This window comes from Panthera pardus, unplaced genomic scaffold, assembly GCF_024362965.1.
Source record: "Panthera pardus isolate Hobbes unplaced genomic scaffold, ASM2436296v1 HiC_scaffold_17, whole genome shotgun sequence".
Classification (NCBI taxonomy): Eukaryota; Metazoa; Chordata; class Mammalia; order Carnivora; family Felidae; genus Panthera; species Panthera pardus.
The window spans coordinates 150,249,228-150,272,042 of record NW_026526732.1 but is presented as its reverse complement, the minus strand read 5'-3'; the positions used below and the strand labels follow the sequence as shown (position 1 = coordinate 150,272,042).

The 22,815-nt window shown below is 47.2% G+C and overlaps 1 protein-coding gene, 1 long non-coding RNA gene and 2 pseudogenes across 2 annotated transcripts in view; 1 reads left to right on the top strand and 3 right to left on the bottom strand.

Annotated features, from left to right (window-relative positions):
• Nucleotides 1-22,815, bottom strand: part of LOC128777755 (class I histocompatibility antigen, Gogo-B*0103 alpha chain-like) — a 345,882-nt gene that overhangs the window by 84,604 nt on the left and 238,463 nt on the right. The gene's annotated exons all lie outside the window — the stretch shown is intronic.
• Nucleotides 1-22,815, bottom strand: part of LOC109261985 (DLA class I histocompatibility antigen, A9/A9 alpha chain-like) — a 288,568-nt pseudogene that overhangs the window by 84,604 nt on the left and 181,149 nt on the right.
• Nucleotides 15,593-22,815, top strand: part of LOC109249536 (DLA class I histocompatibility antigen, A9/A9 alpha chain-like) — a 59,224-nt pseudogene continuing 52,001 nt past the window's right edge.
• LOC128777761 (uncharacterized) overlaps nt 20,466-22,815 on the bottom strand; it is a 114,729-nt gene continuing 112,379 nt past the window's right edge. The window contains exon 2 of the long non-coding RNA XR_008423121.1: nt 20,466-20,751. This is a non-coding gene — a long non-coding RNA (uncharacterized LOC128777761). The remainder of the gene's footprint in view (nt 20,752-22,815) is intronic.

Sequence of the window (22,815 nt, the reverse complement as noted above, 5' to 3'; positions counted from 1 at the left end):
GAAGAGGCTGATATGTTAACATCAGGAGCAAAAGAGATTTGAAAAGAGAGCACATTGCTGGAAATAAGGAGAGCCTCCTCGTGAGAAATGTAATAGAATGAGAAATGTCACAAGTGCAGACAGAAAGGAGACCAGTGGCCGCCCAGGGCTGGGGGCTGGGGTGAGGACCAGATGCAAAGGGGCATCAGGAAACTCAGGATAAGGGACCTGTTCTCTATCGTCTTACTAGTTCCATGGGTCTAAACCATTGGTGACATTCCTCTAACTGTGCATTCACACCTGGGGAATTTTATCTCATCTGAAAAACCTTAAGAAATAAAACAAAAGTAGGGAGGAAGTGGCACAGAAGAGATAAATATAAACTAGGTAAATATAAATGATGGGAAAAATTTTAGATAAATGTATTATATATAAATATAAGCTAGGAGAATTCGTTGCGAGCTCTCTGCCATGAACTACTTTTAAGTCCTGCAGGCCAGAAAGAGATGACACTAGATGTTAACTCATAAACAGAATGGAGTGATTAACAACAAAAATGGTGATAGTCTATACACATACATTTTCTTCTTAACTTCTTTTTTTCTTTTTTTTGAGCTCGGAAGTTTTTCTTTAATAATGTATGAATATTACTTCATAACAACAGAAAAGAGTTTGTAATAATTAAATCACAGAGAACCTGATTTTTAAGATAATGGATAACGTAACAGCGGCAGACAGAAATTTACTCAGAGAGAAATTTAGCACAGTATTTTTCCTCACCTGTCTTTCATGACACTGAATGTCTTCAGAAAATAATTCTAACTTAAAAAAAAAGTGTTTAGTGAAACCTAACGCTTACCGTATTTGGTTTACTGTTATTTTTTTTAATTTTAATTTTAAGTTTTTAAAACTTACATCCAAATTAGTTAGCATATAGTGCAACAATGATTTCAAGAGTAGATTCCTTAGTGCCCCTTACTCATTTAGCCCACCCCCACCCACAACCCCTCCAGTAACCCTCAGTTTGTTCTCCATATTTATGAGTCTCTTCTGTTTTGTCCCCCTCCCTGTTTTTATATTATTTTTGTTTCCCTTCCCTATGTTCATCTGTGTTGTCTCTCAAAGTCCTCATATGAGTGAAGTCATGATTTTTGTCTTTCTCTGACTGACTAATTTCACTTAGCATAATACCCTCCAGTTCCATCCATGTAGTTGCAAATGGCAAGATTTCATTGTTTTTGATTGCTGAGTAATACTCCATTGTATGTATATATCACATCTTCTTTATCCATTTATCCATGGCTAGACATTTGGGCTCTTTCCATACTTTGGCTATTGTTGATAGTGCTGCTATAAACATGGGGGTGCATGTCTCCCTTCAAAACAGCACACCTGTATCCTGTGGATAAATGCCTAGTAGTGCAATTCCTGGGTCATAGGATAGTTCTATTTTTAGTTTTTTGAGGAACCTCCATACTGTTTTCCAGCGTGGCTGCAGCAGCTTGCATTCCCATCTTCTTAACTTCTTTAAAAGATGTATGACTGTGCCAAACACTAAGTGGTACATGATATTATCTGGCTTACAATGTATGTTGGTGACACATGTAACAATACTAGCACAGAGGGGCCTAAATGAAACTCCATTCCTGTATTTACTGGATGGAGTTCAATGTTACCTTAAGTAGATTGTGAAAAGTTAAAAATGCAGGTTTCAATTCCTACAACTTCAATAAAAATTAACAGAAATAAATACAACTAGAGAGCCATTAGAATAATCAAATCATAAACAAAAACTATTTGCTTGAAACAAAGGAAGGTAGAAAGGAGGTACAAGAATGGAAAAGACATGAGACACTTCAGACACAAAGAGCAAAATGATAGACCCAAATCCTACCATGTCAGGAATCATATTAAATATAAACCAACTAAAATTCTACTCAAGAAGTTGACATTATTGGACTGCATAAATATCAAGATGGACTATACACTATGTAGAATAGAAACACTTGAACTACAAAACCAAAAATAAGTTAAAACTTAAATGGTGAAGGAATGAATATCTTATGGGAATAAAAAGCATAAGAAGTCTGAACTGTTGCATTAATCTGAAGCAAAATATGTTGTCACATAGGGAGCATCGCTAGAGACAGAGAAGGACGTTCTATAAGAATAATAGGTCAGCATCACAGCAAGACAAAGTAATGAATGGAGAAGACCCTCAGTACAGAGCTCTAAAACAGGTGACACATAAAGTGGAAGAAGGGTAAATAAATAGACAAATTAACTATTGTATTTAGAGATTGATACTCTTCTCTCGTTAATAGAACAGGTAAGGACTTGGCCATTCCATGAGCCAAAATAGATCACAGTCTGGCCCTAAATAAATGTGAAGGCAGGGAAATTATATAGTACACTCTGTAACCGCAGTGACATTAAATTAGAAATCTGTAACATGAGGATCTCTGGAAAGTCCACAAATAATTGGAAATTAGAACACACGTCAAACCCCTGAATTGTCGTGGCTTAGAGAAGCAATCACAGGGAGGTCAGAATTGTCTATACCCGAGTGACAGTGTACAGAAATGACAATATGAGGTCTGTAGATGCAACAGAAACAGAGGTTGTGATTTCACAGTTTGCAGGGACAGGAAGCCAGGCCTGAGAGACCCAGACAGCAGGTCCCTGTTTCGAGGGTGCACCAAGGGGTAGAAGAGGCAGGGCGCCAGGGTCCTGCTCTCTCCAGGTGGGGTAGGGGCCACCCTCCAGGTTCCAACTGTGGGGGGTCTGACTCCCCCTGCCCACACACACGCAGGAGCTTCCTCCCCATGTCTATCTTGGGCATGGTGTTGAGATGCATGGGTCCTGCAGGCCTGGGGAGTGGGAAGGGGACACATTTGGGTCCTGGGGGAAATGGTAGGCAGAAGCCTGGGCCTGACTCATGGCTCATGTCCTTGTAGCCCCTGCGGCGTCCAGCCTCCACCCCACGTCCTGTCTCTGAGCTCCAGGAATGCAGCCTCCGTGGCCCCAGCTGCTGGGCACCTCCCTGTTGGAGGCCCTGGGGCTGTTCCTCTTGGAGGAGTGTTTCCCGTGTTCACAAGGAGAGAATGTCTCCAGGTGACACAGGGGTGGATGGCAGGTGGCTGTGAAATCTTAGCCCAGGGAGTGGGATCCGGAAACTCCAGAATTAGAACCAGGTCCCTTCGGGTGCACACACCTTGCTGCCCCTCCTCTCAGTTCCTTGCCTCTCCCTGCCTCCCCAGCAAAAGAGGGTCGTGCTCTGGAAGAAAGGGAGCCCCTTGGGGCGCCTGGGTGGCGCAGTCGGTTAAGCGTCCGACTTCAGCCAGGTCACGATCTCGCGGTCCGTGAGTTCGAGCCCCGCGTCGGACTCTGGGCTGATGGCTCGGAGCCTGGAGCCTGTTTCCGATTCTGTGTCTCCCTCTCTCTGCCCCTCCCCCGTTCATGCTCTGTCTGTCTCTCTCTGTCCCAAAAATAAATAAAAAACGTTGAAAAAAAAAATTAAAAAAAAAAAAAAAAAAAAAGAAAGGGAGCCCCTTAACCACCTCCCCTCTCTTCTTTCCCCTTCATTCTGGAATGTTTGAACTATTCCTATTGTAAGTATGGAAAAAGGCCTAAACCTAAGTACAGTTTCTTGACCAATTACAGGGCTAAATCCTGTGTAATGACCATCAGGTGCAAAACAGAGATGTCCACCATGGCCCCACCCAGATGCCCCTGTGCCTCTTCCAGACAGAACCCCTCCTCCCTCACAAGGGTCCTAAAATGACCCTTCCCCTGACCTCTGGTCCCTGGTTCCTCCTCCTGCACTCTTGTTGGCCTTCATCCCCTAATGTCACAGTTTCCTACCTCTGCTCACCTCTCCTGGAGCTTCCCCAGGTTCCAGGTCATTACCCAGGGGAGCTCTGCCTCCTCCTCCTCCCCTTCTTGGACCACATCTTAGGAATGGACAATCCAGACTTGGTTCCCTGGAGGAGGATCCTATAGCTCTGGAAGCAGGAGCAGGAACACCTGACAGGGACTCCAGGGTCAAGGTCCCATTAGACCCCTGGGGAGAAGCCCAAAGGGCACTCGGGTTTTCTGTCATCATCCCTGTGGCCACACGGGGGTGCTGACGCTCTCCGGTTCTGCACCGCCAGGGAAGAGGACTGGGTTGAGCTGAGCCAGGCTGAGCAGGGAGGGAAGGGGGTGGGAGGGATGAAGGTGCCTTCTTAGCAGCCCTGGGGGCAGGTGCAGGGGTGGGGCAGAGAGTAGAGGAGAGGAGATTCTGGAGCCCTGTCCTGTGTCTGTAGTTTCCCTCTGTCCTCCCCACAACCCCTCTCTCCAATCCCTTGAACAACCCCAGGAAACCTGAAAAGTAGACAGTTTTTCCTCCTGGACCTAGTACTTGTCTGAGGGCTACTGTAAAAAAGAAACTGCTTCATTTTAGAATAGTTTGAGATTTACAGAGAATTACAAAGTTAGCGCAGAGTCCCTGTTCGCCCCACACTCGGTTGCCCTGTGAACACCACCCTCAACCTGATGCATTTACCACAGATGATGACGCAATACTCATGATTCCTACTACTGAACTCCACACGGGATTTGTTTTATTGGTTTTGTTTTCTCTTACAGGATCCCATCCAAGATACTACATTGAGTTAAGTCCCAATCACGTCTCCTTTGGGCTCCTCTGGCTGTGACCATTTCTCAGACTCTCATATTTTGATGACCCTGATATGTTTGAAGAGAACTTTCAGGTACATTGTAGACTATCCTTCATTGTGAATTAGGCTGCCTGAGGCTATGGGCCTGGGGAGACCACAACTGGATGGGCCATTCTCAATACAACATATCAAGAGCATACAGTGATCACTTGGTTATCACTGATGAAGTTAACCTTCACCCCCTGGCTAAGGTCGTCTTGCCCAGATTCTCCCCGTGAAGTTCCTCTTTATGCTTTGTCCCTTTGCATGAAGTAGTGTTGGAAGGAAGTCAGGATGTGCAGCCCAGAGATACAGGCTGTGCCACTATGAGAATGTGCGTGCAGGTTGTTGTGCAGACATGAGTTCCCTAATGAGTTGGGTAAACACCTCAGAGAGGGATCAGCAGTTCCCATGCTTAGTCTGTGTTTGGCTTTATAAGAAGCTGCTGACTGACACCCACAGTGACTGTGCTACTTTGTATTCCTGCCATTAGTGACTGAGGCTTTCTGTTGCTCCTAGTCAGCACTCGATATTATCAGTGTTTGGATTCCCGCCATTGTGATAGGAGTGCGATGGCAGATCACTGTTGTTCCCTTTGCATTTCCCCAATGACACCTGCTGTTGAGCACCTTCTCATGTGCTTATTCGCCAGGAATATATGTTCTTGGTGATCTGTCTGCTCAGATGTTTGCTCATTAAAAATTTTATTTATTTATTTATTTTTGAGAAAGAGAGAGAGACAGAGCATGAGTGGGGGAGGAGCAGAGAGAGAGGGAGACACAGAATCTGAAGCTGGCTCCAGGCTCTGAGCTGTCAGCACAGAGCCCCACATGGGGCTTGAACCCAAAAGCTATGAGATCGTGACCTGCATCAAAGTTGGAGACTCAACCGACTGAGCCACCCAGGCGCCCTAGCTTTTGCTCATTTTTTTAATGACTTGTTTACTTATTATTGCTTTTTGAGAGCTATATGGGTATTCTGGGTTATCTGGGAGGCTAAGTTCGTTAAGCATCCAACTATGACTCAGGTCATGATCTTGCAGTTCATGAGTTCGAGCCCCCCATCAGTCTCTGAGCTGACAGCTCAGAGCCTGGAGCCTGCTTCGGGTTCTGTGTCTCCCTCTCTCTCTCTGCTGTCTCCTGCTAGTACTCTGTCTCTCGCTTTCTCAAAAATAAGTAAAACATTAAAGAAAAGAGTTTTATGGGTTTATGAGTTTTATTCTAAAGCAACGCCTTTATCAGATATGTGATTTGCAGATATCATCTCCCAGTCTCTGGCCTGAGCTTCTTACTGATGTAACAGTAGACACATATGCACGGATGTATATTTTGGGTAGGAGAAAGGAGAAATGGCTCACTGTGATGGATTTTGGGTACAGAACTTGGGTGATGGGGGAAGAGGGGTTACCATGTGACTTCTTTATTTTTGGATGTTTGTGATTATCTACTGGATTCTCTCGTACGTGCTGGAGTGATGTTTTCAAAAACTAAACTAGTTTAAAATCCCTAACACTTGACAGATCATCCTCAGATCATTAAATAAGACTTGCGTTCTGATCTTCTACTTTAGGACCAATCATCTTTTCACTGAACTATTTCGCCTTTGAAATTCCATTTCTGAAGCAGGTGGGCTAGATTGTGTGGACAAATGCTCCCATGAGAATAGCTTAAAATGCCATGTAACATACAAAAACCATCATCTAGAAAGCATTAACACTGACAAGATGAGGGTCCTAGGTGGCTCAGTCGGTTGAGCGTCTGACTTCAGCCCAGGTTTTGATGTCACGGTTTCTGAGTTCGAGCCCCGCATTGGGCCCTCTGCTGACATTTTGGAGCCTGGAGCCTGCTTCAAGTTCGGTCTCTCTGCTCCTCCCCGACTCACGCTCTGTCTCTGTATCTCAAAAACGAATAAACATTTTTAAAAAACCTGACAAGATAGTAATAAATGAATAAAGAGGCACACCCCAAAAGGAAGACAAAGATACTGCTTGCCCCCATCCCCCCACCCCCAGAGAAGGGGGTCCTGAGAAATGGAGCAAAGTCTCTGTGAGTCCCCTGCCCAGGGCACACACAAGCAGGCCCAGCCCTCCCAGCTCTGTGGCCTGAGCTGCTGACTTTCCTACCATCTCCTTCTTTTTTAAAATGTAAAGAAACATGTATAAACTGATTAGGATGTGTATGTATGATGTACAATATATATGATGTGATGTATATTCCCTGTAGAAAAATTATAAAATGAGAAAAGCAAATGATGAGAATTAAAAAGGATGGTAATTCTCACACCTGAGCTACTTTGTTGCGTTTTCTTCTAGTCTATTATAGATGCTCCTAGTGCTGGAATTCTCTCTCTCTAAGGCAATGAGCACAGAGCTCAGGGGCCCCAGCCCTGCTGTCTCCAGATGCCATTTCCCCAGTCAGCTCACTGTCCCCCTCCTGAGAGGGCTGCTTTGCACTTCCTCCCCCCTCTTCAGTCTCCTGCACCCCTCCCTGCCCCCCTTCCTGAGATGATGAATTCCTTTGTTTCTTACTCAGAAAGAAGGACTCAGGTGAGAACAGCACAGTCCTCCCTCCCCTCCCCCACATGTGCACCTGTGTCCTCACCTTCTAAGTGATGGTGGAAGTGCCCCTCCTGTCTCAGGCTGCCCCTCCATTTGGGCACCTGCATCATCCATTTCCCCCTCTCTACAGGCTCAGTCATTCCTCATACGAACATGCTGTCTTATTTGTATGAAGCAACATTAAATAAATCAAAACAAAATCATCCTATAAAAATCCAACCCTTGCTTCCATGACTCCACTAACTCCGGCCCCACCTCTATGGCCTCCGTGCAGAACTTCCCTGACTCTGTTTGTCACCCACCATGTTGTCTTTAGCAAATGGATAGACACAGAGTTTTAAAAAGTCTAATACTTCTGCAGTACTTGAGGTCAAGTCAGGTGTCCCCAATCTTCCATGCCCCCCCTATCCTGAATCTCCGAGATCACCTGCATTAGTTGTGTCAGCTGATTCTCTGATTATTGCTTCTGTGCCTCTAAATAACCTGCTTCTTGCACCTATTCTCTGGTTTTCAGGTTTATGCATCATCTTTACTGAATTTGCTCTTTCATACTCTCCCATATGCCCCGTATAATTATTTTATAACTTTGATTAGCCCAGTGTGCACTGTTTGCATTTGTATGACCGTGAAATGCTACTCACAACTGAGCATTTAGTAGACTATGATTACTTTACCTTTCCTGACTCATCTTATTATTTTCCCGGAGTAAATACATATCTTATCCTTCATTTGCTTAGTGTCTGTTGTTCTCATTTAAATCCTTCCCAAGCTCCCCCGGGTAAATCTTCATGAATCTATTCGAGCCCATCCACTATTCCACCTCATGTCTGTGCAGATGCCCATCCTGCAGCCCTCAGTCCTGCCCCATGTGGACGGGATGCCTGCACACCTGGGGCAGGGCCGACAGCCGGATCCCCTCAGCTCAGCCTGGGTGCCCTCTGCCTCTCTCCTTCTGGCCCCCTGTTGCCTGGATCCCATGTGCTCCCTTTTGGTTTTCTCCATCATTTTCCCCTTTGCCTAGTGGTATCCCATGGAGGGAACGTGGAAAGTAGACACTGACACTCTAAACACCTGACGTGCCTTTGGGCTACCCTCACCCTGATTCCCACGGTGATGGGATAGAGACTCTGTCCTGGACACAGTTGTCCTCGGGATTTGGGGACCGTGGGTCATGTCTCCCAGCTGCCAGTTCTGTGTTGTTGTGTCTGGAGTTTCCGAGGTGTCTGCTCCTCTACCCTCCTCCTGACATTTCATTGTGACGTGTCTTCGTGTGGGTCTCTTGTCATCCACTCTAGTTAAGAACTTGGGTAGGACTTTCAACATATGCGTTCCTCCCTGTCAACTCTGAGAAATATTCTTGAAATTTTTAGAAACAAATTTTAAGAACCAAACAGGTCTTCTCTCCTGCTGCCTCCACCTCCCGACTGCACTACTTCGAGGAAGTACAACTTTAATCATCCACTTTATCGACTAAATTATTCATTTCTAGAGTCATCATTTTAACTCCCAAGAGCTCTTTCCTGTTCTAGGATTGTTCACCGGTGTGTGTGGTTCAGATTCTGTTCCATATGCCATATGCCTCTTACACTCTGTAGAACGATTGATTCTAATGACTGGGGACCTGTTAGGTCTCCTGTCATCTGTCCTCGGGACATCCTGATCTTTCTCCACACACACTCACCTCAGGAGTGACTTACATTTTCTTGTCATTTCTGCTAATGCCCACCTCCCACAGGACAGTGCCAGCGTCGTGTCACCAGGGGCTCACGCTTGTTCTTCATTTTACATCTGGAGTCAGCTGACCCTGAGTCACTGGAGGCCTTGAGATGTACATGGGATGATGGGCTTTAGTTTGATTTGTGCAGGTAAGTCACACTGCCTCTTAATGTCCTCTTAGTCTCTGAACCTAGCAGCATCCCATTGCAGAACACTCTGGAACATTGCAACAGTTCACTTGCATGGAGTGCACGCTCATACCCACCTCCCGATGGACAGAGAACTAAAGAAAGACAAGTCGACAAAGCCTCTGAGTGCAAACGTTCTGGATTGAACCCTGGTTCCACTACCTTCTTATCCTCCCTGAGTCTCCCTCTCCCTGTGTGTACAAAGGGATCCCGTAGGGGGTGCCTCATGGGTTTGCTTTGATGATTAACTTTGACCCTCTGTGTACATCACATGAGGATAATGCCTGAGACGTATTCCACTACTTATACTTATCGTTATCATATTGATTATAGCACTTAGATATAGTTCCATTCTTTGTTTTTATAAGCCACAATTCAAGAAGCATCCCCTGAAAATATAGTTTTGAAGTTTTTAATGTTTATTTATTTTTGAGAGATAGTGAGTGGGGGAGGAGCAGAGAGAGAAAGAGACACAGAATCCTAAGCAGGCTCCAGTCTCCAAGCTAACAGCACAGAGCCTGACGCAGGGCATGAAATCAAGAACCTTGAGATCATGACCTAAGCCGAAGTTGGATACTTAACCAACTGAGCCACCCAGGCGCACCCTTGCAAATATATTTTTGAGAACATACGTGATTATCTCCTTAGGATAAACTCCTAAAAGAAATGCACCTGGGTGGATCAGTCGGTTAAGCATCAGACCATTGATTTCAGTTCAGGTCATGATCTCCGGGTTCCTGAGATCCAGCTTGGCATCAGACTGCTTGGGATTCTCTCACTCCTCTCTCTCTGCTCCTCTCCCCACTCCTGCATGCACTCTTTCTCACTTTTTATCAAAATAAATAAATAAATATATTTTTTAGAAAAGGATAAATTCCTAAAAGAGAATGTCTATGTCACAGTACAGGTACATTTAAATTGTGGAGATATTTTTCAGAATGTTTATTCACATTTTTTATTCCACGTCTCATTTTGTTTATGTGTATTTATTGCCAATATATGTGTGTGACATTTTTGTCTTCCTTTGCATGCTGTTCTCTAATATTTCCAATTGTCTTTTTCTTTTTTATTTTCTTATTATTTGATTGCAGTTTACACACACTATTCCATTCCTTTCAGGTTTATAACATAGTGATTCGTCATATAATCCAATAATTGCACTCTTGGGTATTTACCCAAAAAAATGAAAACACCAATTCTTTTTTTTTTTTTTAGTTTATTTATTTATATTGAGAGACAGAGAGAGTACACAAGCAGGGGCGGGGGCGGCGGGGAGAGACAGGGAAAGGGAGGGAGAGAGACAGAATCCCAAGCAGACTCACTGTTGTCAGCCCAGAGCCTGATGTGGGGCTTCAACTCACAAAATATGAGTGTGCATGTGCATGCTACGGAGCGTATGTAGACATTGAGAAGCTATTTCCAAATCAGAAATGATTTTTGTTTTACTGAATTTTGAAACATATAGAAATAGGAGCCCAAGGAAGTTTTTCTACTTTTCAGTTTTCCCTGTATCACCATCATGGGGCTGGAGGACGAGGCGCACAGGGACACAGACACCTCAGCAATGCACGAGCTCCTGAGCTCTCCTCTCCTGCAATCCTGCCTCACCCCTGAGCCTGACCGCTGTGGAGTCCAGGGCTGCTCAGAAACCTCATCCTGTCCCCACTGATGCCCAGGCTTCTGCTCAGACACCTCCACTTGGCTTACAGCCCAGACCCCACTCAGGCTTCTCAGTCAGAATGCACCTGAGAGCAGAGCAGTGGGGGTGTCCCCTTACCTTCCACCCCATGTGCGGCCACAGGACTAAGGAGAGAAGACCCAGCTGTCTTTCTCCTGCTCAGCCAGGCCATCCCTAGGGTCTCCTTCAGCTCCAGCACCTGGACAGGGACCTGGACACCAGGCGGCGCCCTCATCCCAGATGATGTTCAGTGAGTGACATTTTTCCAAAAGCCACACTAACCAACTTGTATGCTCCCAGAGACAAATGGCTAAGGAAGATGTGTGGTATATACACATACATATAAATATGTGCTGCCACTTGTGACAACATGGATGGACAAATAGGGTAGAATGTCTGCTAAGGGAAATAAATCAGACTGAGAAAGACAAGTACCATATGAGTTCACCCATATGTGGAGTCTAAAACAACAACAACAACAACAACAAATGAAGAAAGAAACAAACAGCAGAATAAGACACATAAATACAGAGAACAAACTTATGATTGCCAGAGGGAAGGGGGTTGGGAGGATGGGCACCAGGGTAAGGGGAGTGGGAGACACAAGGTCCAGTTATGGAACGAACAGGTCATAGGAATAAAAGGCACAGGACAGGGAATATTGTCAGTGAGACTGTAACATCATTGTGTGGTGACACATGGAAGCTACACTGTGGTGAGCACAGGATGGTGTAGATACAAGGTGAAGCCCCCTGGGTGGATTAGTAGGTTCTCAGGTCATGATCCCATGGTCATGGGATCCATCCCTGCAGGGACTGAGGGATTGAGCCTGCTCCAGATTCTCTCTCTCTCTCTCTCTCTCTTTCTGTCTTTGCCTCTCTTCTCAGCTCTTGCTGTCTCTTTCTCAAAGAAAAATACGTATACAGAAGTTGAGTCATTATGTTGTACACACGAAATAAAAGTAATCTTGTGGTACCTGGGTGGCTCAGTCGGTTAAGTATCCGACTTTGGGTCAGGTCCTGATCTCATGGTTTGTGAGTTCAAGCCTTGTGTTGGGCTCTGTGCAGACAGCTTAGAGCCTGGAGCCTGCTTCAGATTCTGTGTCTCCCTCTCTCTTTCTGCCCTGCCCTGCTCATGCTCTATCTATTTCAAAAATAAATAAACTTAAAAAACAAGTAATCTTGTGTGTCAGCTATACTCAAATTTAAAATATTTTTTAAAAGAAATTAATTAGGAAGAATACACTGTAAGGGTACCTGGGTGAGTCAGTCAGTTGGGCATCCAACTTTTGATTTCAGCTTAGGTCATCTATGATTTCCTGGTTCATGGATGGGAGATGTGCATCAGACTCTGAGAATGGGTGCATCCTCTCTCATGTGTGCAACTGCAGATAAAACATACAGTTACAATAAGGCATGGAAAGGCTAAGTGAGACTGGCAGAAACACAGACCCCTAAACGTGCAGGTTTTTGTGTGGAGTGTGGGGTCAGAGAAGAGGCTGGGGTTCAAGAAAGACAATTAATTGGATGAGAGTGGAAAGAGATCCCACATGGAAATAAACACAACATCCCAACAAGGTATCAAGATCTGGGGGCATAAACTTGTCAGGCACCCATTAGGCATCAGGCACCATTGCCTGCACTATATGGTTCAAGACAAAGTCTCTAAGGAACAAGGAGACTCTGAAGAGTTGGAGGAACCAATTTCATGAGATCAATACTCACTGGAGGAGGAAATATCCATCTCATCAGGCAGCTCACTACTACTGACCTCAGTGTGACCCTGTACATCACTGAGGATCTTGGCATTGTTTTCACTTTACACAAACGTGATGGACAATCCCCTCGGGCAACTGGTCTGCACAGGCCTCCTGGAAGGGGACAGAGGGTAGCACTGGGAAGACCCCAAAATAGGAAGACCCAAAGGAGGGACAAAGATGTACGGTATGAAGACATAGGAAATCAAGGGGTGGGAGGGGACACTGGGATGCCCGTGTGAGTGTGCAGTTTACCCGATGCAGGTAGGGGTGGGAATCCTCAGGCAGGTGGTTGTTGATGGCAGTGTTCATCTGCTACTGTCCATGCCTCGGCCACATAGGTTGGCAGCCACAAGATTTTGTTATCAAAGATCTTTAAACTACTGACAGCAAGAAAGCCTTTTTCAGAAAGGCAATTAGAAAAATGTTCATATTCCATTCTCCCTGTGGTCTCATTTTCTCCCAAGGACACAAAACATCTTTGCATCTCTGACTCACCTCTCCTCCTGGGACATCTCTCAGAGGATGGCAATGGCTGGCAAGTTCTGCTCCACCAGGAGCTGGGCCAGGGCCATGCGACACTGCACAGATTTCACAAAGATCTCACCTGTGTGTGGAGAGTAGGGGGATGTGGGCCCAAAGGTCTGTGTGTGGAGGGGAGAGAGACAATGTGCCAGAGTGGGAGATTTCAGGAAGTACACCCTCTGCATGAATCCCACTAAGTCCCTCTTATTCCTCACTACATGATTCTTTTTTTGCTCTCAGTATAACTTACTCTTCCTTTTTCTCCTCTGGTGCTGATTTTCCTGAGAAGATTGGCCTCTGAAGATAGAGAACAGTAACCAAATTTGGCAGACATGTTAGGAGACAGGAATGAGGTACTCCATGAAAAAGGGCTAAATACTTGAACTAGGGTCTGGAATTCCTGCTATGAAACATTAAAGCTAAAACCTACCCTAAATCTGGGAGTAGTTTTAGTGTGAATAAGTTACACAGTCGGTAAGCTGAGAGAATGCTTCTCCTCAGGGAGTGATACAAGAAGAAATAAACACATAAGAACACTAATGGGGCCAATGTGTAAGGATATTTAAGAATTTAAAAGTCCTTCCAGATTTTTAAAAAGTTATTTTTACTTATAGTGAGACACAGAGACAATGAGTATGAGCAGGGGAGGGGTAGAGACAGAGACAGAGAGATCAAGAGAGAGAATCCCAAGCAGGCTCTACACTGTCAGCACAGAGCCTGACACAGGGCTCCATCTCACAAACCATGAGATCAGGAGTCCAACCGTTAACGGACTGAGCCACCCAGGCTCCCAAAACACAAATTCTTTAATTATTATTAATTGGTTGTATCTATTTTAAAACACAGAATTGAAGACAGAAGAAACAGCAGCCCCCACATCGGGAACTGGTCTGACAATGACACCACTGGGCCATATTATAATCCTGTGGAACATGAGCCAGTCATCTCACAGAACATCAACATACAAGGACACTGTGAAACCATGACATTACTTTGTCTAATTACAGACAAAAACAAGGCACTGTACAACCCACAAAATATTAAACATCTCCCTATGCTGGTTAATGTGAGCTATCGCTGCTTTTTTACCCTTTTTTCCCCCTCAAGTTTTTATTTAAATTCCAGTTAGTTAACATACTGTGTATTATTAGTTTCAAGAGTGATTCATCACTTACATACAACACTCAGCGCTCATCACAACAAGTCCCTGCTTAGTACCCATCACCCAATGTAGCCCATCCCATTTAACCTGTGATCCACCCAAAATCTTGACAGCTTCTCGGTACTGACCACCTTTTCAGTTGGGATTTGTGGTAATATTAAAACAAACGACTTTCTTTAAATTTTTTTTTAATGTTTATTCATTTTCTAGAGGAAGAGAAAGACAGAGTGCAAGCGGGGGTGTGGCAGAGAGAAAGGGAGACAGAATCCTCAGCAGGCTCCAGGCTCCGAGCTGTTAGCACAGCTGATGAGGGGCTAGAACTCATGAACCACAGGATCATGACATGAGCCGAAGCTGGATGCTTAACGAACTGAGCCAGGCAGGCACCCCAAAACAAATGACTTTGTGATAATTCGATTCCACTCTAATCAACGCCAGAACACCTATATTACTAAGTGAAACAACACACAACACATTACTTAAAAACAATTGTGCATTAGCACAAGATCCATTCCATGTGTAGATGGGCCTATGGATTGAATGTAACACAGAAGGAGACAATGATACCGGTTCAGGTTCCAGTTTCAAATAACCTCAGAGAAAGTACAACTTGTGTAGTTTTAATATAGATCAAAGACGAATACCCATAATTATCTGAAAACGATATGAAACATACTATTCTCCTATATTTGGTCAAGGACGTAAATTTTCTTCATATACTTCAGCCAAAACAACACAATAGATGCAGAAGCAAATCTGAACATCTAGTGGTCTTCTAATGAGACAGACAAGAAAGTGACTTGCAAGAATGTAAAATAAAGCAAAATCCACTCTTTTCACTGCCTTGTTTATTTGGAAAAATTATTTTTCATAAAAAAACATATTGCTGTTTTCATATGATGGTAAATGAATTAATAAATATTTAATTCTGTTTTGTTCCTACTATGGTAAATATGGATAGATATAACCCACAGACACACAATTATCCCTGGGATTCTCACTAATTTGTAAGACTCTATAGATATCCTGAGAACAAAATGTTGGAGAATAACAGCTCCTGGACCAAGACTCGGGGAGACAGTGTGACAAAGAGAGTTCTGTGCAGTAGGTGAGGCGTCCAGGCCAAGTCCCAGGTCCCGGCCTGCCTCTCAGGGTCTCTGCCCCCGGTTAGTGTCGGGGACGGGGAAGCCCAGTGGTGGGGAGCCCCCAACTGCCCTGGTTTCACTTCTCCAGGTCACGACCTGTGTCAGCTCCTTCTGCCTGGATACTAATGACGCAGCCCCGGTTCACACTATTAGTGTCCAGTTTCCGGAGAAGCCAATCAGCGGCACCGCGGTTCCGAGTCATAAAGTCTCAGCACCCGCCCCTGGTACCAGCTGCGACTCACATTCTCTCCGGATGCCGAGGATGGGGTTCGTCATGCCCCGAACCCTCCTCCTGCTGCTGTCGGAGGCCCTGGCCGTGACCCAGACCTGGGCGGGTGAGTGCGGGGTCAGGAGTAAAGGGCCTCTGCGGGGCAGGAGCGAGGAGACCGCCCAGCGGGGACGCGGGACCCACAGGGAAGGTGCCTGTCCTCCGCCCCCACCCCAGACCCCCACCCGCCTCCAAGCCCGCCCTAGCCTGCCCTCCCCGACCCCTCCCGGACTCCGCCCTGCTCTCCCCAACTCGGGTCCCCCTCCCCCTGCCCTCCTGGCCGCCTCCCCCTGGCACCCGGGCCCCGCGCGGGGAGGAGGGTCCGGCGGGGTCTCAGCGCCTCCGCGCCCGCAGGCTCCCACTCCCTGAGGTATTTCTACACCTTGGTGTCCCGGCCCGGCCGCGGGGAGCCCCGCTTCATCTCCGTGGGCTACGTGGACGACACGCAGTTCGTGCGGTTCGACAGCGACGCCCCAAATCCCAGGGAAGAGCCGCGGGCGCCGTGGATGGAGCAGGAGGGGCCGGAGTATTGGGACGAGCAGACGCGGATGGTCCAAGGACCACGCCCAGACTTTCCGACTGAGCCTGAACAACCTGCGCGGCTACTACAATCAGACCGTGTCGGGTGAGCGGACCCGAGTCCAGGGCACGACCCCCATCCCTACGGACGGGCTGGGGTCGCCCCGAGTCTCTGGGTCTGAGCACAGCGGCGAGGTCACAGGACCCCTGTCCCCCGACACCGAGAAGAGCCCGCAAGAGCTTTTAGGCGGGTTTACTTTCGGTTTCACCTTAATCACTGCTGTTCTGGGGGCGGGGCGGGGCCAGAGTCGCACAGCCTCCAGAGAATGTATGGCTGTGACATCGGGCCTGACGGCCGCCTCCTCCGCAGGTACAGTCAGGACGCCTACGACGGCGAGGATTACATCGCCCTGAACGAGGACTTGCGCTCCTGGACCGCGGCGGACACCGCGGCGCGGATCACACGCCGCAAGTGGGAGGTGGCCGGTGAGGCGGAGCGCTGGAGGAACTACCTGGAGGGCACATGCGTGGAGGGGCTCCCCAAATACCTGGAGATGGGGAAGGAGACGTCGCTGCGCGCAGGTACCGGGACCGCTGGGCCTCCCCGATGGCCCCTCCACTGGGGCTGGCTTCCCACGAGGAAGGAAAAATGGACTCAGTGTCAGAACAGCGCCCCTCCCACGGGTGGGAAGAGGGACATCCGCCTCGGTGTTCATATTCCTGCTAGAGTGACTCACCTAGAGGGCGCTTTTCTCTCAAGGACAGATAGGAATCCACTGTCCCCAGCAGGGACTCAGGTTGAGCCCATCCCTGAAATAACCCATCAGCAGTTCCCTCTGACCCTGGCAGCCACCTTGTGAACCCTGACCTTCCCTCTCAAGGCCTTGTTCTCCCTGAGAACATGTTTGGAGATCTGAGTCTGGGTATTCTGAGTCATTCACCCTCCACCACAGTCAGGACCACAGTGTGTTCCCCACTTTAGATCTGCAGCCTCCCACCCGGGCTCTCTCCCTGATTCCAGAACTTAACAAGGATCAGGAGATCCCAAAGGCTAGACTTCTCTCTGGGTTTTGTGTTTCTTCCATCCAAACAATGGTCCTGTCTACCTCAGGATGGTCATGTGGATGCAGTTTCAGTGGCCCATAAAGCTAAACCACAGTGTGGATTCTCTGTTTCTTCTTCCTCAGAATCTCCCGACACACATGTGACCCGCCACCCCATCTCTGACCGTGAGGTGACCCTGAGGTGCTGGGCCCTGGGCTTCTCCCTGCGGAGATCACCCTGACCTGGCAGCGTGATGGGCAGGACCACACCCAGGACGCAGAGCTTGTGGACACCAGACCTTCAGGAGATGGGACCTTCCAGAAGTGGGCGGCTGTGGTGGTGTCTTCTGGAGAGGAGCAGAGATACACGTGCCATGTGCAGCACGAGGGGCTGCCCGAGCCCATCACCTTGAGATGGGGTAAGGAGGGTTCCCTGACGGGAACGCAGGGCCCTTATGGAGAATTTCACAAAGTCAAGACTAAAGCCAGATATCTGGGCCTCTCACCTTCCTTCCCCTTCCAGAACCATCCTCTCAGCCTTCCATCCCCATCCCGGGCATCATTGCTGCTGTGGTTGTCCTTGTGGTCATTGTGGTGGTTGGAGCTGTGATCTGGAGGAAGAAGTTCTCAGGTAGGAACAGAGTGGGGGGATCTGAGTCTCTAGTCCCCTTGGGGAGTTTCGTAGGTAGCACATTGTCCTGCCTGGTTCCTGGGAAATACCATCCGCACACATGTTACTGCCCACTCTGGAGCCATTACTAACATTCACTCTGTAGCAAAGCACTTGGAAAATGAAGGACAGATTTTCACTTGGTAGTTCTGCTGATGGGGACCTGATTCCTAGCAGTGACAGGACAGAGAGGAAGGTCCATGTTCAGGACAGACCTCCAGCAAGTCAGGTGGTCCTGTGACCCCACAACTCTTTCTTCATGTGTCCCAATCCTGCCCTGGGTGTTTAGTCAGAACTCTGGAAGCTTCATTTTGGACCAGGACTAGGAGGTTGCTCTAGGATCTCATGGCCCAGCTGTCCCAAGTCTCTAACATGATATTTTCTTCCCACAGGAGGAAAAGGACCGAGCTACTCTCACGCTGCACGTAAGTATGGAGAGGATGATCCCTGAAACCCTGGGATAGTGTAGACAGGACCTCATAGGGAGATCCCTGCCCCCCCCCTCCGCCCCCCGCCACTATAAGCTCCTCCTTTAGTCTCATCTCCTGTGGTTCTGATCACGTCCTGTTTGTTCTACCCCAGGTGATAACAGCGCCTAGGGCTCTGATTCGTTTCTAATGGCTCCTAAAGGTAAGACTCTGGACGGCCTGAAGCGAGGAGGGGTGGGGGCACTAAGGATACTTTGACATGCGGGGGGCTGTTGAGAAATTGGCTCTTATGTGACTGACTTAAATCTGTTAATGATTAATTTTTTCCACAGTGTGAGACCCACTGCCTGTGGTGCACTGAGCGATGCAGGATCTGTTCACACCCCCACTTAGTGACATCGAGATCCCCTGACTTCCTGCAGATGGTGTCAGAATGTGTCTGCGTTCCCATTAGCATATTGTGAGGACACAGGAGACTGCCCCCCCCCCCCGCCCACCATGACCCCTCCCCATACTGATTCCTGTTCCCTTTCTGATCTGCTTTCTTATTCCAGCAGAGGTAGGGCTGAACCGTCTCCATCCCCGTCTTCATTTCATGTTGGTCAGAGTATTGTTGCCTTACTTCCCCACTGAAAATGAGAATCCAGATATGAACTGTGTTTTGTAATTCTTGGCATGTGGGGATGATGAGATAATAAAAGAGAGGATTTGTAAAGTTGAAGTAGAAAAGAAATGAAAGCACTGAGAACCTTCAGAACCTGTGTTTTTGCTGTACTGAGTCTGGTGCAGGTGGGGACAGGAGAGAACTGTGAGGAGCCGAGCGGGGACAGGGCCTGTGTCCAGTTGGTGCTCAAGCACCATTGGTGTGACGTGCTCACTCCTCAGCTGGGTCATGTCTCTGCTCCTTGTCCTTGTCCCTTCTGTGGATACTTGTCTCACCAGGACCTGTGATCATAGGGGCTTGGATGTCACCTGTCACCAGGACCTTGGGCAGCAAATGATTCCTGTGACTGGGTCAGCCCAGGCTCCAACCTGGGTTGAGCCCTCAGCCCCATCTTTTGGGTGGTTTTTTTTACCCTGTTTCTGTGGAGCATCAGGCCTGTTCTTGCTCTTGTGTCCGAGTTCCTGTCTCATTCTTCCCAGGTGACCCTGGCAGTTACATCACCAAGAGTCTTTTCGACTGACATTCCCACAGACCTAGGTGTGCTCTGCACACAGGAGTCTCTGGGGTTTGGAGAGATGAATTTTCAGTCATCCTTCCCTTCTCCTCCCTCTAGAGCTGTCTTCTGGATTATTCTTTAGATTCTGGAGGTAGAGAGGAATCTGAGAGTTTCTCATCCTTTTTCAACTTCAGTTAGTTTCTACCTTCCCTCCCTCTCTATGCCCTTTCCCTGCCCTTAGTTTAGTGATGCTGGTGTGGCTCCCATCCAAGTTCATGGATTTATAAAGCAGGGTCTAATGTAAACTTCTATTTGGTTGTGGAGAAAGGGCCCACTAGAGCCTAAGTACAGTGTTTCTGAAGACAGAACTGTAATTCTGTGCTGTGCTGTGCTGTGCTGTGCAGGGGAAACGCTGTGGGAGGGGGGAGCTCAGCAGAAAAAGGGAAGGAGGAGCAGCCCTGGGGGAAAAGTAGAGGTGGCACTGATGGTGAGGTGGGGGCACTTTGTGCGGGAGCTGCCACGGACGGGCTGTGCCTGAGACTCATCCAGAAGACAGAGGTCCTCTCTGCTGACCAATCGTTCCACTGATAATGTCGTGTGCCACGTACAGGACCTGCTATTTTTTTCATCTAGGACACCTCAGTGACTAAGAAGAGGCAAACATGCTGGTCTTGTGGAGAATATGTCCTAGGGGTGAGGGACAGACTCCACTTGACCCTGGAACAATGTGGGGACTGAAGGCAATGACCCCATTGTGCAGTCAGAATTCCAAGTGTAACTTTCGACTCTCCTGAAACTTAACTACTACTACTAATAACCTACTGTTGCTAAGAAGTCTTACTGAAAACATGAACAGTCATTTAACACATATTTTGTACATTACATGTATATGTACATGTATTCTTACAATAAATTAAGCTGGAGAAAATAGAAAACATAAGAGAAACTTCACTGGCAGTACTTATTGTAAAAAAAAAGTCCACATATCAGTGGATGTGCACAGTTCCAACTAGTGTAATTCAGAGTCAACTGTATATTGTATAAATGTGGTAAATAAGGGAAGTGTTTAAATTGGAAATTGGTAGGTGCTTTGAGGAAGTTGACCCAGAGAGTTACCTGTGTGGGGACAGGGAAGGTGGCTACTTTACTAGGGTGGTAAGTGTGAGCCTCACTGGGAAGCTCACCTCTGAGAGATGTGTGGGACACAAGGAGTTGTTGAAGAGCATGTCTCAGGGAGTTCTTTCCAGGCAGGAGAACCTCCAGGCACATTCACTAGGGCAGGAGTATGTCCTGTGTTCAAGGAAGGGTGAGAGACCACTGTGGCTGGAGCAGAGAGCATGTGAAATGCGGTCAGATGTCTAGACCTTAGGATTAGAAGGGTTTTCAGTTTTCTCTGAGATGCGGAGCCACCAGATGGTTTAGATCAGATGGTCCACCTGGGACTACTCTTTGGAAGCATTTGTTGCTGTGCAGAATCGAGAGGTGAAGGGCAAGTGACCAGAAGGGAAGCTGTGGGAATCTAGTACAGTGTTCCAGGAGGGGGATGTCGGATTTATGTGGGGGTTGAAGAGAGAAAATAATAGGAAGTGACTGTGCTCCAGTTAGTGTGTGTGTGTGTGTGTGTGTGTGTGTGTGTGTGTGTGTCCTGGATACATTTAAAGATGGACTTTACAGCATTTCCTAATGTATTAATTCTGGGTTGTGAGAAGGAGGAATCAGGGACGGCATCCAATGCTTCAGACTGCAGGTAGAAATGAGGAGTGCCTTCCATGGAAACAGGGAGGACTCTGGAAGCAGGACATTTAGGGAAGCTGCGTCACAGGCACACAATTTAGGAGTGTGGAATCTGAGATTATTAGAAATACAAGCGAAGTTGGCAGCTGGATATAGAGTGCAGGGTGGGAGAAATATCTAGGTTGGAGGAATAGATATGGAGGTGACACCATATAAATGATGTTTAGAGCCTTTAGCATAGATGAGGTCACCAAGGGGATGATGGCCATAGAAGAGAGAGGAACAGGACCAAACCCTGGACTTGTCAGCACTAAGCAAGCAGATCAGAGCAAACCTAGAGCACACTGCACAGTTCTGGTTCTGCACCTAGAAGGCACACACTCCAGGGAGACCCAGCCTTCAGTGTGCACAGGAATTTCCTGGACTGAGGAAGAGCTAGACAGTCTGGAGTAGAGTGTGAGATTCTGGGTTTATAACAAGGTTGGTGCTGCTTCTGGTCTTCAGATCACACACTGAGCACCAAGCACATAAAGCACGATTCCCACATGGCTGTGCCTCTGCCTCTCCTGTGGGGCTTATTAAGATTCCTGGGTCCACGCCCAACGCTCTAACATCGTAGATGGGGAGAGGCCTGAGCATTTTGTAACAAACCCACAAGCAATCCTGGGGTTCCACCAGGTAGAGATGCAGTGAGGTCATTGATGAGAGCCCTCATTGTGGGAAGGGGTCTTACATCCACATTTAAAAATTGTTGTTTTTTCTAGGAAGAAAAATAAGACCTGTTGGGAGATACATATTTTCTCTCCCATGGGGCAGAGCCAGGTGGCAGATTGAGGAAGTGGTTATCAGCTCAACATAAAATCTCTGAGATAACAAGAGTGTAGATTTTAAATGTTTGCACCACACAAAAGGAAATGGTAACTATGTGACAAGGTGCAGGTCTAGGCTAATGCTCTGGTTGTAAGCATTTTGCAGCATAGAAATGTATCAAATCAAGAGACTGTAGCCTTAAACTGACACAATGGTGTATGTCAGTTATATCTCAGTAAAACTGGAAAAAAAGTCTGAAATCATGCTCTCTGAAGCTATTGCCTACATCGACTTCTGCCTCTTTGTGATACATGTGCACAGTTACAGAGACTGGGATGAGAGAGAATGTGGGGCCTTGTTCTATTTCAAGGAAAGTCACAAACCAGGCTTGAGGCTACACAGACGGGAACAGAATCCACAATGGACCCTAGGGGGAGGCTCACATATAGCCAGGGCCCTGCTCCTGGGTATAGATGTCACCCTCACGACAGAGTCCCCTGACATAGGACACTGGATCCGGAGGCTGAGACTGCTGTTGCTGCTGCCCCTTGCAACTGCATGACACCACTGTCACTCAAACACCTGTGCCAAATGCCATGTAGTGTGGTCCCAGCCTATCTGTCCCATGTCCTGAGGCAGAGTCTGGCAGGTGGTCACGTGACTGTGAAGTTTCATGACATGTCCAATGCAAGACTGGCAAAATGGGTTCTCCTCTCCATGGTCTCTGCCTTCCATCACGATTTTTAAACGTGGAAATCTTTTATGTGGGAAGAGGGT